The sequence below is a fragment of the Ailuropoda melanoleuca genome, chromosome 9 (assembly GCF_002007445.2).
Source record: "Ailuropoda melanoleuca isolate Jingjing chromosome 9, ASM200744v2, whole genome shotgun sequence".
NCBI classification, from domain to species: domain Eukaryota; kingdom Metazoa; phylum Chordata; class Mammalia; order Carnivora; family Ursidae; genus Ailuropoda; species Ailuropoda melanoleuca.
In genome coordinates, this window is record NC_048226.1 from 65,772,039 (window position 1) to 65,787,019 (window position 14,981).

The window sequence follows — 14,981 nt, forward strand, 5'->3', positions numbered from 1 at the left end:
CGGAGAAGCACGGAGTGCCAGGAGAGCCAACAGTAAGGTCACCATGACAGAACCCTGATGCATTTGGGATGACACTGCACCCTCCCACCCTCCTCTGGAGCAATCTCGGGAGGAGACAGGTTGCGACCGGATGCTGTGTGTGCCATGGGTCAGGGAAGGCTGCCTGAAAGGATGGGAGTCATTTTGTCATCTGTGCCTGGGTCTTCACTTACAAAAGGAACGGAGAGATGGCACAGAGAAGCTAATGCCGTGGGAAGAAGAATCTATGACTTGCAGTAATAGGAAGAAGGGACACCCACGGTACACAGGGCCACACGGGGAGGCACCAGTTTCAGTCAGCATGCTGATGCAGGTGCCAGGGCCAGCACGGGCCACAGCCTTGATTGTGTTCTCAGAGGAACAGGCAAGCATGGGATTGGCTAGTTTGAATAATAGCAGGCTTTGGGGTGGAGGAGCTGTCCCTGGTTGTCCGATCCCTGGCCCTGGGGCAATGTAGGGCAGGAGAAACGCCAGCCTGGCGTGTGACAGTCAGGTAAAAGAGGCAGTTCAGAGAATGGGCCCAGGATCATGGGAGATGCAAACCACCTTGGCCGTTAGTTTGGTCTTGCGATTCAGAGCTACCAATCAGGCAAATACAGAATCTCAACCATGGCCCGCGAGGTGGGCACGATGGCTGAAATAGTCAGCCTGCTCCACGAGGTGATCCAAGCCAGGGTGCAGGTGCAGGAAGGAAGGAGCCTGGGTCCCCCGGGACTGCACAGCTTTCAAACCACCCTGGGCCATCCAGCTCCACATCCATTCCACGTGAAAGACAAATTGATTTTCTGCCCTGTAAAGCCACAGTAATCGCGTTTCTGTAATGGGGAGCCCAAATCATGCCAATGGATACAGGCACCTAACTCAAATAGGGTAAGTCAGAGAAGACTGGCCCGGGGAGGTGACGGCGGGTGAGACCTGGGCAGACAGATCACCGAAGTGAAGGGGAGCATTTGGTTAGAGGGACCCTCGTGAGTGAAGAAGGCCTGGGGAACAGAAGGGTGCCTCATGCATGGGCCGGAAAGCTTGTGTGGCTGGAGCCCGCAGTGCAGCTTGCTTGGGGGGGGCAGGGGGGGTCCTGCAGGTGGGAAGAGGAAGGGTGTCTGTGAGCGATGGAGCCAGGGAATAGCAGGAGCTAAATCATAGGGACCTTGTATGCCCTGTAAAGCGACTTAGCTTTAATGACTCCAGGAGGCCCTCAAAGGGTTTCTGGCCGGGGAGTGACACGACCAGGTTTGTCTGAATTTCTGGCTGTTCTGCGGACAATGGATCTGCAGAAACTAGAAAGAAAGAAGCTAGAAGAACAGCAAGGATACCAGGTAAGAGGCTGCTCAGGGTGACCGATTCCTCCCAGCTTCCCCAGGACTTTCCTAGGCTTTGCATTGGAAGTTCTGCATTCTGAGACCTCCCCATTATCCCCCAACCCCGAGTCACAGGCAAACAGGAACAGCTGCTCACCCTAAGGCCACTGCAGCACTCCAGGTGAGAGGGATGGCGGCAGGGGCAAAGGGTGCAGAGAAGGCTCCAGGGCACTTCATGGGCAGACAAGCATCACTTGTCTGCTGGGCGTGGACAGAGCTCCCTCACGCAGAAATCACACCAGGGAAACTTCTAGGGAGAGGCCAGAACAACAGAGCTGCTCAGTTCCAGGAGAGGGATAAATCATGATGGTCAAGGTCTAAGAAATTTCTTTTCTCAAAAAAATAACATTTTGTTTTGGATGCAAATAATCCCATTGTCTGTCTCCATGATTCTTCTTGCTACCATTATCCTCATTCAATAATGGTCATCACTGGACCTACTCATGGTTGGGACACAAGCGCCAGATGAAGCACAGGAGAATTCTGACCTCTTGTTCTGTTGAATACAAGGATGGGCCATCTTTTAAATAAGACAGATGTGGATACATTCGCTTCCAAACACTTGGGAATTCTGTCTGGCTGCAGTGGCTGTTTGTCTCCCTCTTCTCTCTTATCTTACAACCCTTCTCTGGAGTTGTCTGGACTTCTTGAGGAAAACTGTATCAAGACAAACAGTTTCTAATTATTATTTTTATTGAACAGTAACTGCAATCATTGACCTGAGAATCACAGCACAGGACAACAAAAACAGCAGAAGGTCCCAGAATCTGGGAGGTTTTGCGATGTAGCAAAATGTTTTATGGAGATAACAATGGTCTCCTGTCAAGTCCTAAGCATATTAGTCATAGTGCAGAAGAAATGTTTGAAACAAGATTGGACTAAGACTTCAAGATAAACTGTGTTGGAATTGTGTTGTTAGAAACGGAACAGATAACGGAAGGGATAGTTGACTTAATAGGAGATGAACGAAACTTAGGAATTTTATTTCAGTCATCACTCAGTCGGCCAAACAAACTTGAAAAATGTGTTTTGAGGGAATTTAGTATGAAAAGTGTTAATTGACTTTTAATAATTTCAGCAACAGCTATCCAAGAGATCTCTTCCAGGTGTTAGCGTCTTGAAATCAGAGAATTACACACTCAGAGATCACCCACCATGTATTTGTCTAAAGCCTACTACTGTGCTCCATTAGCAGGCATTTTTAAACTTACTTTTTCTTTTTTTTTTTTTTCTTGTCAGAGAAGAGAGAAGTGGAGGCTTGTATAAGGGGTATTAACGGGCAGGTCCTGGAAGAGGCACTTCACTTTCATCCATATTCTGTGCCCGAAACTCAGACATAGGGCCTCATGTAACTGAAGGAAACCTGGGGGATAGGGTCTGCCCATGTGTGCAGAGAGAAAAGAAGTGAATTTGGGGACTTCCTATTCAATCTGCATGCAGTAGAGTGCCTGGCAGGAGCTGAAGACTCAGTCACTGTTTGTTGAAGGTCCCAGAGACGAATGCTACAGTTAGAATTCAGCTTCTTCCTGCCCGCCTGCGCTGTCCAATCAAAGTGCCATATTGGTGTGGTTAACATCAGTGTGGAGGGGTTTCCCCATTTTTGCAGTGAGGTCATCTTCTAATCTCTGCATACTGGGGAGAACTAGTCCCCTTTCTTTTACCACGATCCCTGGACCTAAAAGGAACATGAAATGTTCTCCGCTACTCATCTACTGAACAATGTAGACCGCTACTAGCTGCTTCAAGCTGGGTGCGTTTTTCTTACCGAATCGTAGAAGATAATTATTTACTCAATTCTCAATTTCTGAAAGATCTTGTGATATCTCCGACCTCGCACATTGTGTCGGGTCTTGAGAGATCACAATGAAGAATGTATTGATGTTAAATCACTTTTTAAGTGGGGAATGGCAAGGAAATTGTCGCCCAAAAATAATTCCGAGAAAACTATAAAATAAAGTGAACTGTAAAATAAAAACTGTCACACAATGGGCATCTTAGTAGACTCATAAAGGCTTGATGAAAAGTTAAATGAGTTAACTCTTAATGAACACTTTAAATAAAAAATGGCATATTTCTTTGCTTTAAATCCTTTAGCCAGTAAAAGAAAAAAGTTACCAGGTATATAAAGGGGGCATTTATACACTGATAAGCAAAATGCACTTTGAGGAATATTATAGATTCATTTAATTTATTTAAATGTTTGTCATATTTTCATTAAATCACAAAACATCCTTTTCTCCCTCTGTAAGGAACATGTCCAGGCTGATACACTCAGCATAAGTGGTGTCAAAGTAAATTTAGAGTTCTTCAAAAACTTCTGTTTTCATAATCATCTGAGCATTTAAAAATTTTGTCTAATACTTTTTGTTTGTTTTACTTTCTATTTTTTAAAGCAATCTCTCCACCCAACGTGGGGCTCGCATTCATGACCCCGAGATCAAGAGTCACACACTCTATGGACTGAGCCAGCCCCGCCCCCTGTCGAATACTGTTTTAACATAATTTCCTCCTCTCCTCATTACTGCCCAATTCACTTCTTTGTCTTTTTTATTTATTTTTATTTTTTAAAAAATTTTATTTATTTATTTGACAGAGATAGAGACAGCCAGCGAGACAGGGAACACAAGCAGGGGGAGTGGGAGAGGAAGAAGCAGGCTCCCAATGGAGGAGCCTGATGTGGGGCTTGATCCCACAATGCCGGGATCACGCCCTGAGCCGAAGGCTTAACCGCTTAACCACTGTGCCACCCAGGCGCCCCTCTTTGTCTTTTTTAAAATGCATTTTGTTTTTGGGAATAGTTTAAATCTATAGTACAATGACGATTGTAATACGGAAGTCCTCATAAGCCCGCCCTCATTTTTAACCATTAGCACCTTACTTAGCACGTTAGCACGGTGTATTTGCCACAATTAATGAACCGGCATTGATTCATTCTTATTAACTAAGGTGCATACTTGACTCAGATGTCCTTAACTTTCCTCTAATGACCTTCTTCTGTTCTGAGATCCCATCCAGGATACCACATAATGTTCACTCGTTACATCCCTTTAGGCTCCTCTTGGCTGTGACAGTTTCTCATTTTCCTCCTGTTTGGTGACCTTGACAGTTCTGAGTACTTCTCAGATACTATGGAGAATGTCCCTCAAGTGGGATTTGTTAATATTTTCCTCACAATGAGACCAAGGTTAGAAGATCTTAGAGATAAAGTGCCATTTTCCTCACACCATGTCAAGGGTACCTGCCATCAGAGGACTCAGTCACTGTTGCTGCTGACCGTGATCCCCCAAGCCCAGGTCGTGTTTGTCAGGTTTCTCCAAGTTACTCTTTGCCCCACTTTCCATACTGTGCTCTTAGGAAGAAAACCACTGCATGCAGCCAACATTTACGGAGTGGGAAGTTATGCTCCATCTCCTTGCAGGCAATGTGTCCACATAAATTATTTGGGATTTTCCTGCACCAAGGGATTTATCTCTTCTTCCCTACTTATTTATTTATTCAGTCATTTCTTTATTTCGGTATGGATGCATGGCTATAGGCACAGTTCATTTTTCAAAATGCAAATTTCTCCCCATGGGGAAACAAGAGAGGCTGCCAAACATTTGCATAAACAAAATGCCCGGGGCCTTCTCTCCAGCACATCCGCGGAATGCGTTAAATCCTCTCTGCAGCAAGGGACTTGGCATAGGGAAAGAGGGATTGCTCCTTGTAATCTAAAATGGTTGACTCACTAAATTAAAATACCCTTGTGAAAACTTCCCCGGTATTTGCTTAGTCTAAATCCTCCATTTCAGGAAGGAGAGAAAATTTAAATGCACTCTTTATTTCTGAGTATTATTTAAACCACAGCAAAATACAAACAAATCAATGAAGGGAAAAAAAAAAAAGAAAACCTCCCTCAGACTTACTAAGACAAAACTAAAACACACCGACAACGGCAAAGCCCGTGGACAATTTGGTCAGACAGAAAGGGAAGAGAAGCTGTGACATCATGACCAGAAGCCCTCAGCATCCTGACCCCAAGAACACAGTTTCACTACGGGCCTCACCACGTCCTAAGGCCCCTTCCCGTGAAGCTCCTGCTTGTCAGGGTGACCCCTGCACGCAGCACTTGCCTTCAGAAAACCACTACAGACCTTGGGCTTGGCGTCACTGGGCATTTCCTGACTTGTAAGGTGTCCACGCTCCACCAGAAGACCAGTCCTCTCCACATAAGTGCCCTGCTCCCTTTCCACACCAGCACCTCCAACACCTCAGGGATTTTCTCCTCACAACTCCTATAGCTGCCATGTACTTCACGCAGATGGATAGCTTGCCCTCCCCTCTCAGTCTCCTCCTTTCCCGTTTCGGGAGGGCCTGCCTTGTGTGGACAAAGCTCTACTCTGGTGCAGATTGTCTGTGTGACCTCGGACAAATTGCTCTCTCTGGGCCTCAGGTTCTCCAGTGTGAAAGAAAGACACCGATTCAGTTGACTCCAAATGCTTTCCAGCTCTGAAATGTGAGGATCTTGTTAAATCCTTAAGACCTGGAGTAATCTTGTGTCCCAACTCTGTTGTGAGGGTAACTGGACAAAACAATAAGGTGGTCATTAGTGTCTCATCTTTCCCTCAGTTTCTTCCTCTGACCGATTGGCATTTTTGGTGATTGTGTGATGTTTATCCCTGGATGTAATGAATTGTACTTTTTTTTTTCTTTCAAAAAATGTGCTTCTCAATTTTGCCTTCCAAATGATGTATTTTTTTCAAAGTGGGATTTTTATTTTGATGGTTCCTAGTCTTTTTCAATGACGACTTTACTAAGTGTAAATGTGGACCTTTTAAAGGAGGGAAATAAAATCAGGCAGGGGCAGGCAGAAAGCTTGAACTCACTGTATCTGTGATACTTTATTTCTTTAGAGAAAACAGGAAGCAAAGCGGGCAGAATTTGAGGATGTGATGAAATCTGAGGGACAGTTATATCAAGTCTGTGTTCTGTTACCGTGAATATTTTTCACTTTGCTAGTATCGTTTTCTTAAGCATAAAAACTTGACATCACGTATCCTTATTTTTCCTTTCATTGACCATTTAACTATCTGGTGGTATTTGAACATGCAGAGCCGGACATTAAAATAGGACTGGGGAAGAGGTAGCATCTTGTCTAGGGCCTTCGTCTTCATTGCTCATGTTATGTTCCAACTCCTCTGTGAAGCCTGTCTGTTGGCCTCAATCTCCTGTGAACATTTTTCAGCCAACTTTTCTGGTGCCTTTGCTATAGGGGCTCCTCTGGGGCCCTTACTCCCCTACTTACTAACTCTTGGCTTGTCCCACAAGCCATATCTTCCTGCATGGCACACTGATATTCTGTATCCTCAGGAGGGGCGAGGTCACCCCCGGGCTAACAAATAGCCCCACAAGTCATTTCTTGCCCACACTCCCTGTCCAAAATGGGTTGGCTGTGGCTCCAATCCACATTGTCTTCACCCTGGGACTACGGATGGCACAGTTTCACCTGTCACACCACCTGTTTCCAGGTAGAGGAGGAGAAAGCCTGTCAACCCATGTCTGATTCCTAAACCTTCCACCCACATGGCTTCGGATCCTATTATTGGACACATAGAGTGACATGGGGACTCCTGAGTGCAGTCGAGCTGGGGTGTCTAGTCTTCCTGGTGGGAAGGGCTCCGGGGAGAGGGAATCCGATTATTGGGTGAATAGGTAGTAACACAATCTCCCACACGCTCCTAGGACATGGTTCCTCTGCTGGATTTGGACTTTCATCTCCTAGCTGACAAGCAACCATCCTGTGAGCTCACCTGCTGATGCTGCCAATTTCGGCAGTGTTGCCCTCTTAAGGAACTATTTGTATAAGCATTTAAATATTTTATTGCATTTTAGCCCTTATTAATTTATAACCACGGATGGAAAATGGAAAATTAAAGTGCTGATATGAGTCATAAGAAACATAGGTCTCAGAAACCAAGAACACTTGCAAAGAGCCCTTGCATGTGCCAGAAGCCATGAATACCCCAATCAGAGGTCTCCTGCACGATGTAAGCTAATGGACTCTGCTCATTAGTGAAGGAAGCAAATTAAGAAACTTGTAAAAAGCTAGAGCAATATCATCAAAGCTTGTGTTTAAAAGTTAGGGTATAGAGGCACCCGGATGGCTCAGTGGTGAAGCATCTGCCTTCGGCTCAGGTCATGATCCCAGCACCCTGGGATCAAGCCCCATATCGGGCTCTCTGCTCAGTGGACAGCCTGCTTCTCCCTCTCCCTCTGCTTTATGCTGTCTGTCTCTTTGTCTCTCTCTGTTAAATAAACAAATAAAATCTTTATAAAAAAAATAAAAATTGGAGTATAACTAGAAACACTTTTAACTCTCTAGGAACAGAAATTATTGCATCAAATTTGGGACAGTCTTGTTTCATATCTATATTTTCAGGAACACATTATATAGGAGCGATCCATACTGGCCGACATTTTTATTTAGTGCTTTATGCCTATGCTTTGTTTTCTCAGATTCAAAATCCCTGAGGATAGGATCTAAGTGGCAGCATGGAGAACAGAATGCACTCAAGTTCTGAGACCTTCCTGGATCCAAATCCTAGCCAGGCCACTGCCTCGCAGTGAGACACTTAAAGTCCTTAAGCCTCAGTTTCTCATCTGAAAAATGGGCAGCTTAATACCTAGCTCCCAGGTTTGTTGTGAGCCTTACCTAAAAAATGTAAAACACTAGCAGGTACTCCATAATGTTAATTTTTGTCTAAATCTACCATTTATTACACTTTCTATGTGCAAAGCATCTAATATACTTGCTCTGTAATAACCTCCCAACAACCACAGAAGTAGGACTAGCAGTCCCATTTTAGAAAAGTCAGAGAGATTAAGTGCTTCTCCCAAAGACACCATCATTGGCAAATTATGTCTTGAACTCGTGCCCATTTATTATGAAATGCTACAAACTGAGAAAGGGGAGATTAACTGGTCTTCCTGCTTCAGGACCTAAGTCATTGCAAGATTCTGCCTTTCTAGATCATCAAAGAAAATAAATTGTACTTGATAACATTTCAGGGTTAGATGTCACATTGCCTAGATAACTTGTCTGCTTGTTCTCAATCCATTTCCCTCCCTTCCCCTGATCTTTTGTGTTGTGTGATAAAATACACACAACACAAAAGTTAACCTGTTAACTATTTCTGAGCTAACATTTCAGTGCCATTATGTACATTTACTGGGTTGTGTAACCATCACCCCTACCCATTTGCAGAACATTTTTTATCATCCTCACAGAAATTCTGTACCCCTGAAACACTAACTCTCCATCCCCACATTCCCCACCTCGGGTAACCTCCCTTTTACTTTCTGTCTCTATGGCTGTGCCTACTCTCAGTATTTCATATAAACGGAATCCTACAGTATTTGTCCTTTATGACCGGTTTATTTCATGTAGCATGTTTTCCAGGTTCATCCACGTGATAGCATGTATCAGAATTTCATTTCTTTGTAGAATTTAAATAAAAAATTGAAATAACAAAGAATTTCATTTCTTTAAAAAAGTTTTATTATGCTAAAAACAACACATAACATGAAATCTACCATCTGAACCATGTTGAAGTGTACTGTTCAGTAGTAATAAGTTTACTCACATTGCTGTGAAACAGATCTCCAGAACTTTTCCATCTTGGGGCACCTGGGTGGCTCAGTCGGTTAAGCGTCTGCCTTCAGCTCAGGTCATGATCCCAGGGTCCTGGGATGGAGCCCCACATCCGGCTCCCTGCTAGGTGGGAAGCCTGCTTCTTCCTCTCCCACTCCCCCTGCTGGTGTTCCCTTTCTTTTTTTTTTTTTTTTTTTTTTAAGATTTTATTTATTTATTTGACAGAGTTAGAAACAGCCAGGAGAGAGGGAACACAAGCAGGGGGAGCAGGAGAGGAAGAAGCAGGCTCCAAGCGGAGGAGCCTGATGTGGGGCTCGATCCCATAACCCCGGGATCACACCCTGAGCCGAAGGCAGACGCTTAACCGCTGTGCCACCCAGGCGCCCCTGGTGTTCCCTTTCTCGCTGTGTCTCTCTCTCTGTCCAATAAATAAATAAAATCTTAAAAAAAAAAAAAAAGAACTTTTCCATCTTGCAAATCTGAAACACTATACCCATGAAACAACAACTTTGCATTTCCCTCCTTTCTCCTCCCCTCCCCGGGCCCCTGGCAAACCTCCTTCTACTTTTTGTGAATTTGACCATGTTTGATACCTTATATAAATGGAATCAGACAGTATTTGTCTTTCTGTGACTAGCTTATTTCACTTAGCATAATAGTCTTTAAGGTTTATCCATGTTGTAGCATGTGACATGATTTCCTTCCTTTTGAAGGCTGAATAATATTCCATTGTAGGGGTACACCATAATTTGTCTACCCATTTGTCTGCTGATGGACACCTGGGTTGATTCTGCCTTTGGGCTGTTGCAAATAATGCTGCTACGAACATGGGTGTAACCTCTGCTGGTTTTGCATGACCAGAAAGTATGTCTTCCAGACCCCTTGTCGACTGGTTTCAGGGAGTTCAGCCAATGGGAAGCACTGGTAAAAGACCGGAGGCTGGTGCAGGGGAGAGGCCAAGGCATTCTCCTCTTTTCTCTCTACTTTGGGAGGTGTTCCCAACAGTGGCCACACATCTGACAGTGCTGTGCCAACTCTGTTGGTCATCCTTCCTGCCATGGTCCCGGCTCTAGCCAGGTGGGAGGTGGCAGCGTCTTTTGCCAATACCTGGGCTGCCTCTTTGTCTCTCATCTGACTGCTCACCTGGGTGCAACTCTGCTGTAAAATTTAAGTTTTCTTTTGATGGTGGGACACAATACAACGACACTTCAGGATAGATGAAAGGCAGAATTCTTTGTTACTTACAGTTTCAAATGAAAGACGACAGCCAGGCGGACAGTCATGGGGGGTTGTACCTGTGGATGGGGAAACAGCAAGTTGGAACTGTAAGAGATGACTTATGTATGGCGAGCGGGCTGAGGTTGGCTACGTTGTGAGGGCCCCCTGGGGACTGGGTATTTTGAAAAATTCTGCAGACCCAAGGAGTAAAGGGCCACCCCTGTGTGTTAGGTATTTGGGGCCTCTTGCCTTGGATAAGTGTGTCTTGTAACCTAGGTGTGTTAGGGCCTGCTAAGGGAAGTAGTTGGGATGGGGGCTTAGCAAATTGCCTGCAAGGGGGAGTTGAGAGCTTTGAGCTATGACTATAGAACTGGGACAAGGTGGCGCTTGGAAACTACTGCAGCAGCCAGTTCCCTATATTACCTTCCCTCCGTGTGGAATTTCTAAAATGGCCCCTGTTTTCCTGCCTGGACTCCGACAGACACAGATGTATTCGATCGCATTCCACGTGTTTACACACTGATGAACAACTAGAGTATTATATTAATATGACCATGGATCAGAATACTGTTGCATTGTGGTCAGCCACACTATCTCCCACGAATGAATCCCTCCACCCATCTTTGTCCCTCTCACTATTTCATGAGTTTCTCACAGGTAGGGATTGTGCCTTATGCATTCCTTCTCACAAACCCCATCCAGAACCTGACCAAACCCCAGATGTGTGCTTTAATAGATATATGGTTAATTACACGCATCTCTGAGAGCACATCAATCATAATTTTTGACTTCCACCTTGGCTGCAATGCAGGCCTGGAGCCAGCTCCACATTCTGACCTTCACAGTCCTGCCCCCTGGCAGGGATAAGATCCAGATTCTTCGATGAATCATCTGATATACTACTTAATTTCTTCCACACATTCCTATAAAATTGGCATTTATCACAGCTTCCATGAAACAGTTCTTTGTTATCGGACAGCTTTCCCTTTTCTTGCTGTTGTTGGTTTTGTTTTTAATCTCTAAGAAAGACATGGGACCTATCTCCAGGGCCAGCCTCATGGGCGTGTGACCCGGGCAGTAGCTCGGGGTCCCCTGCTTAGAACAGCCCACACATGGTTTAATGTTGCCATCTTGGAATGCTTAATACTTTTAAACAAGAACCTCGCCCATTCTCATTGTTGCACTGGACCCCACAAATAATATAGCCAGTCTTGCCTATCTCATTGGTATGTGCCTTAAGCTTGTGACATTAATTGATCATGGAGGCATATGGATTTAATATGGGTTTAAGTTTAATATTTAGTTCAGAAGCTCCCCGTTTTCCTTAGATGTGCTCCAAACCTTTCAGTGCCACATGGCATGAAAAGCTTTTCATCTTTTGTTACCTCCCCTGCCAATACCGACACCCCTAAAACTTCCTTAGCCCCATCTTCTCCACACTGTCCCCCTTCCCTTCAAACGTTAACTCCCAGCTATCATACTGCCTGCTGTTTCTAAACTTGTGAGCTTGCCAGATGCTGGGTCCTTGCCTGTCCTGCTCCCATCCTGTCCGAGGTGGTCCTCTGTCTCTCTCCCTAGCCAACCTCAACTTACCCCACTCGTATGAGCCTAGATGTCACTTCCCTGCTCTTCCCTGAGCCAAGGTGTGGGGCTCTCATAGCACCTTGTGCTAAACATAGGGATGCTATAGCATTTACCTTGCTATAATGTTACTTTCTGTTTCTCTATTTCCCTCTTGAAGCTTGTAAGATCCCTACAGATAGAAACTATCTCATGTTCTCTGAGCTGACAGCCATGCTCACTCAGCTCCAAGCAGGTTCCCGGTAAGTTTTCATTCACCAAATTCATGACTGCACGAGTGAACAGATCCCTGGTTTATTTGGAGAGCATGTGAGGAGAACTATAAGGTTTTTCTTTTGCACCACCAAGGACTGAGAAGTACTTACATCATTGAAGAAGGCATTGATTGAACAGCACCATCTGCCACAGGCCCGTGAGGTCCTTTTCCAATGCAGCCACGGAAGGCATTGCCTCCCTTTTTTCCTTTCCAGGATAGCTAGACAGTAGTAGCTCTTTGACTTTCTCAGCCTTTGAAGAGGGGACCTGAGGTTTGTTTCTCATGGGACACACCCTTACCCAGGTCATCGAGGCAGCCCCAGTGAGACCCTCTGCATAGTGTCTGGCCCTATGCAAATCCTGGAGCAAGCATTTCTTCCTTCCCCTCTGTCTATGTTCCTGGTCTGTGTTCTATTCACTCTTTCAAGGCCCAACTGAGATGCTAACTGTCCACAGTTGTCATGTAATTGACCCCCCTCTGCTTTCTCTTTGCATGTTGTTTTTACCTATAGGGATACTTGACACACATTCTGGTTTGCACCATGGAGACTTGGGGACTGGACAACGTCGTCAGCTTTGGGAGCAGGGGCAGAATGTTCTCACCTTTGCGGCCTGTACGTCTTTATTTCCTACACCCAGTCACTACTCAAACTGCCCCTGGGTATATTGGATCACTAACAGACTGAAATACAATTAGACCTAGAAAGGAAGAGATTTGGAAAAGGAATGAGAGTGGCTTTCTCTGATGGAAAGAAAAATTTCCTTCAATTCATCGGAAAATATCTGCACTTGGAGGAAGGGGTCAGGGGAGGATTCAGGGAGAGAGAAATGGGGAGTACAAGAAGGCAAGGGAAGGGACCTGGGTGACAAAGAGGTTGTGAGGCCGGAAGTCCTAAAGGTAAGAAGGCTTTAAAATTTGGTAAGGATGTAGGCAGGCCCTGTCCGAGGACCCAGAGGGGCTCCACAGGACCAGCCAAGAGAGTCCTCGACTTTGTCAAAGACGGAAATCAACTGTGAGCCGGAAGGAAGTGAGAGCAGAGTTGACTGAATAGTGTAAGTGATAAGAGTATAGCAGATGGGGTGTCTGGGAGACTCGGAAACGGAGAGGTGAGCCTCCCGGTCGCTTGGGGTTAGGGGTTTATATTGGAAAGGGGTCTAGGGTACGTGTTCTTTTAGGAGCCCAGGGTTGGGTCAGATCAGGTAAATGGTAGATGTTATTCCATATATCACTGAAGGTGAGGGTATTGATGCCAGTGTCGACGGAGGTTTGTTTGAGGTGAATGTCTTGGAACATGTTTGGGATCCGGTTCTTTGTAGACGTTATCAGGTATTTGGGGGCCTAGGATGAAATGCAGAAAGAGATGAACTTTCTGGCTTCCCCCTTGGAGTGGGAACACAGCTTCTCTGGTTCACTCAGATGCAAGGTGAAATATGGAGCATGAGTAAATGGGGCCTTTCTAAAATGGAGTCGCTACAGTGTCTCCATCTCCATAACAAAGGCACCATGGAGACAGACAAGAATGGGAGAGGAGGGGTGAGTGACTTGCAGGGCAACCTGATCAAGGTTATGGAGGCTGTTGTCTTTGCTCTAGCAGAGAAAGAGCATGTGTGGCCCCAGAAGCTGAGGGGCCTAGGGGTGAGAGCAAGGTGAGCTGTCTGAAGACCTGTCCCACTGCGATCAGTGCTCCAGTAAACGTGCCACTGTTTGAGAATGAGTCACTAGCTGCGGCCACCTTCCTTGGGAAGCCTCTTGGGTTTTTGTTTTTCTGGGTTGGTTTGTTTTTGCCAATCCTCCCCAGTCCTCTTGCGTTCAAATAAATACAACTGACACTAAGTTTCATTTCACAAACTTTGCTTGCAGATGTACTGTTTCTCTTCTTATCTCCTTTCTCCAGCCAGATTTTCTCTACTCTCATCTTTCTTCTTATCTAGAGCAATTTGGAAAGTGTCTGTGAATTCAGATCTTGAATAGTAAGCTCTGTGAAATATAAAATTCTCTTTAATCAATGAATAATTTGCCTAATGAATCTGAAATCCTGGTGGGCAAAGCTGGAGGTAATTACAGGAACATGTTGGCAGTATGAATTTGGAAAGTAGTACTCCCCACCCTGTTTTTCTTTTTTCTTTTTTCTTTTTTTTAAAGATTTTATTTATTTATTCAACAGAGAGAGAGAGAGACAGCCAGCGAGAGAAGAAACACAAGCAGGGGGAGTGGGAGAGGAAGAAGCAGGCTCATAGCAGAAGAGCCTGATGTGGGGCTCGATCCCACAACTCCGGGATCACGCCCTGAGCCGAAGGCAGACGCTCAACCGCTGTGCCACCCAGGCGCCCCCCCACCCTGTTTTTCTATTTTCAACCTGCTCAGAGCACTCCTGCTTGTTCCATAGCAGCTTAAACGTAGCTATGGGTATAACTGAACATTAAATGGAAGACTCCAGAGAGAAAATTATCTCAGATGTGAGAGAAAACAGAAATTTGTTGTGAGAAAACAAAACAAAAACTGATCTTTCGTCCTCCTTCTTTCTGATTATCTCCCACAGTGATGTTACTTATTAGTTGCAATCAAGGGCCCACATCTGACAATCTCTGGGGAAGACGCTCCAGTTTTGAATCCAGGCTTAAGCTACACACTAAGAATGCGACAGCTTTACAGCGGTGTAAAATTAACTAGTCCCTCACTTAAACCACCTCATCTAACATTTTCCTTCTCTCCTATATAACCTGTCCTTAAGAAATTTAAATCCGACCGGTTTTTCTCTTGCTCCAAATCGGAAATGAAACTTTGACATGCATTAATAATCTAACGCATCTGAGATGCTTGGTTTAAACAGTGATTAGAGGCGAACCCAGGACAAGGGCGCTTTGAGACCAGACAACGAATGCGAGGAAATAACCCCCAA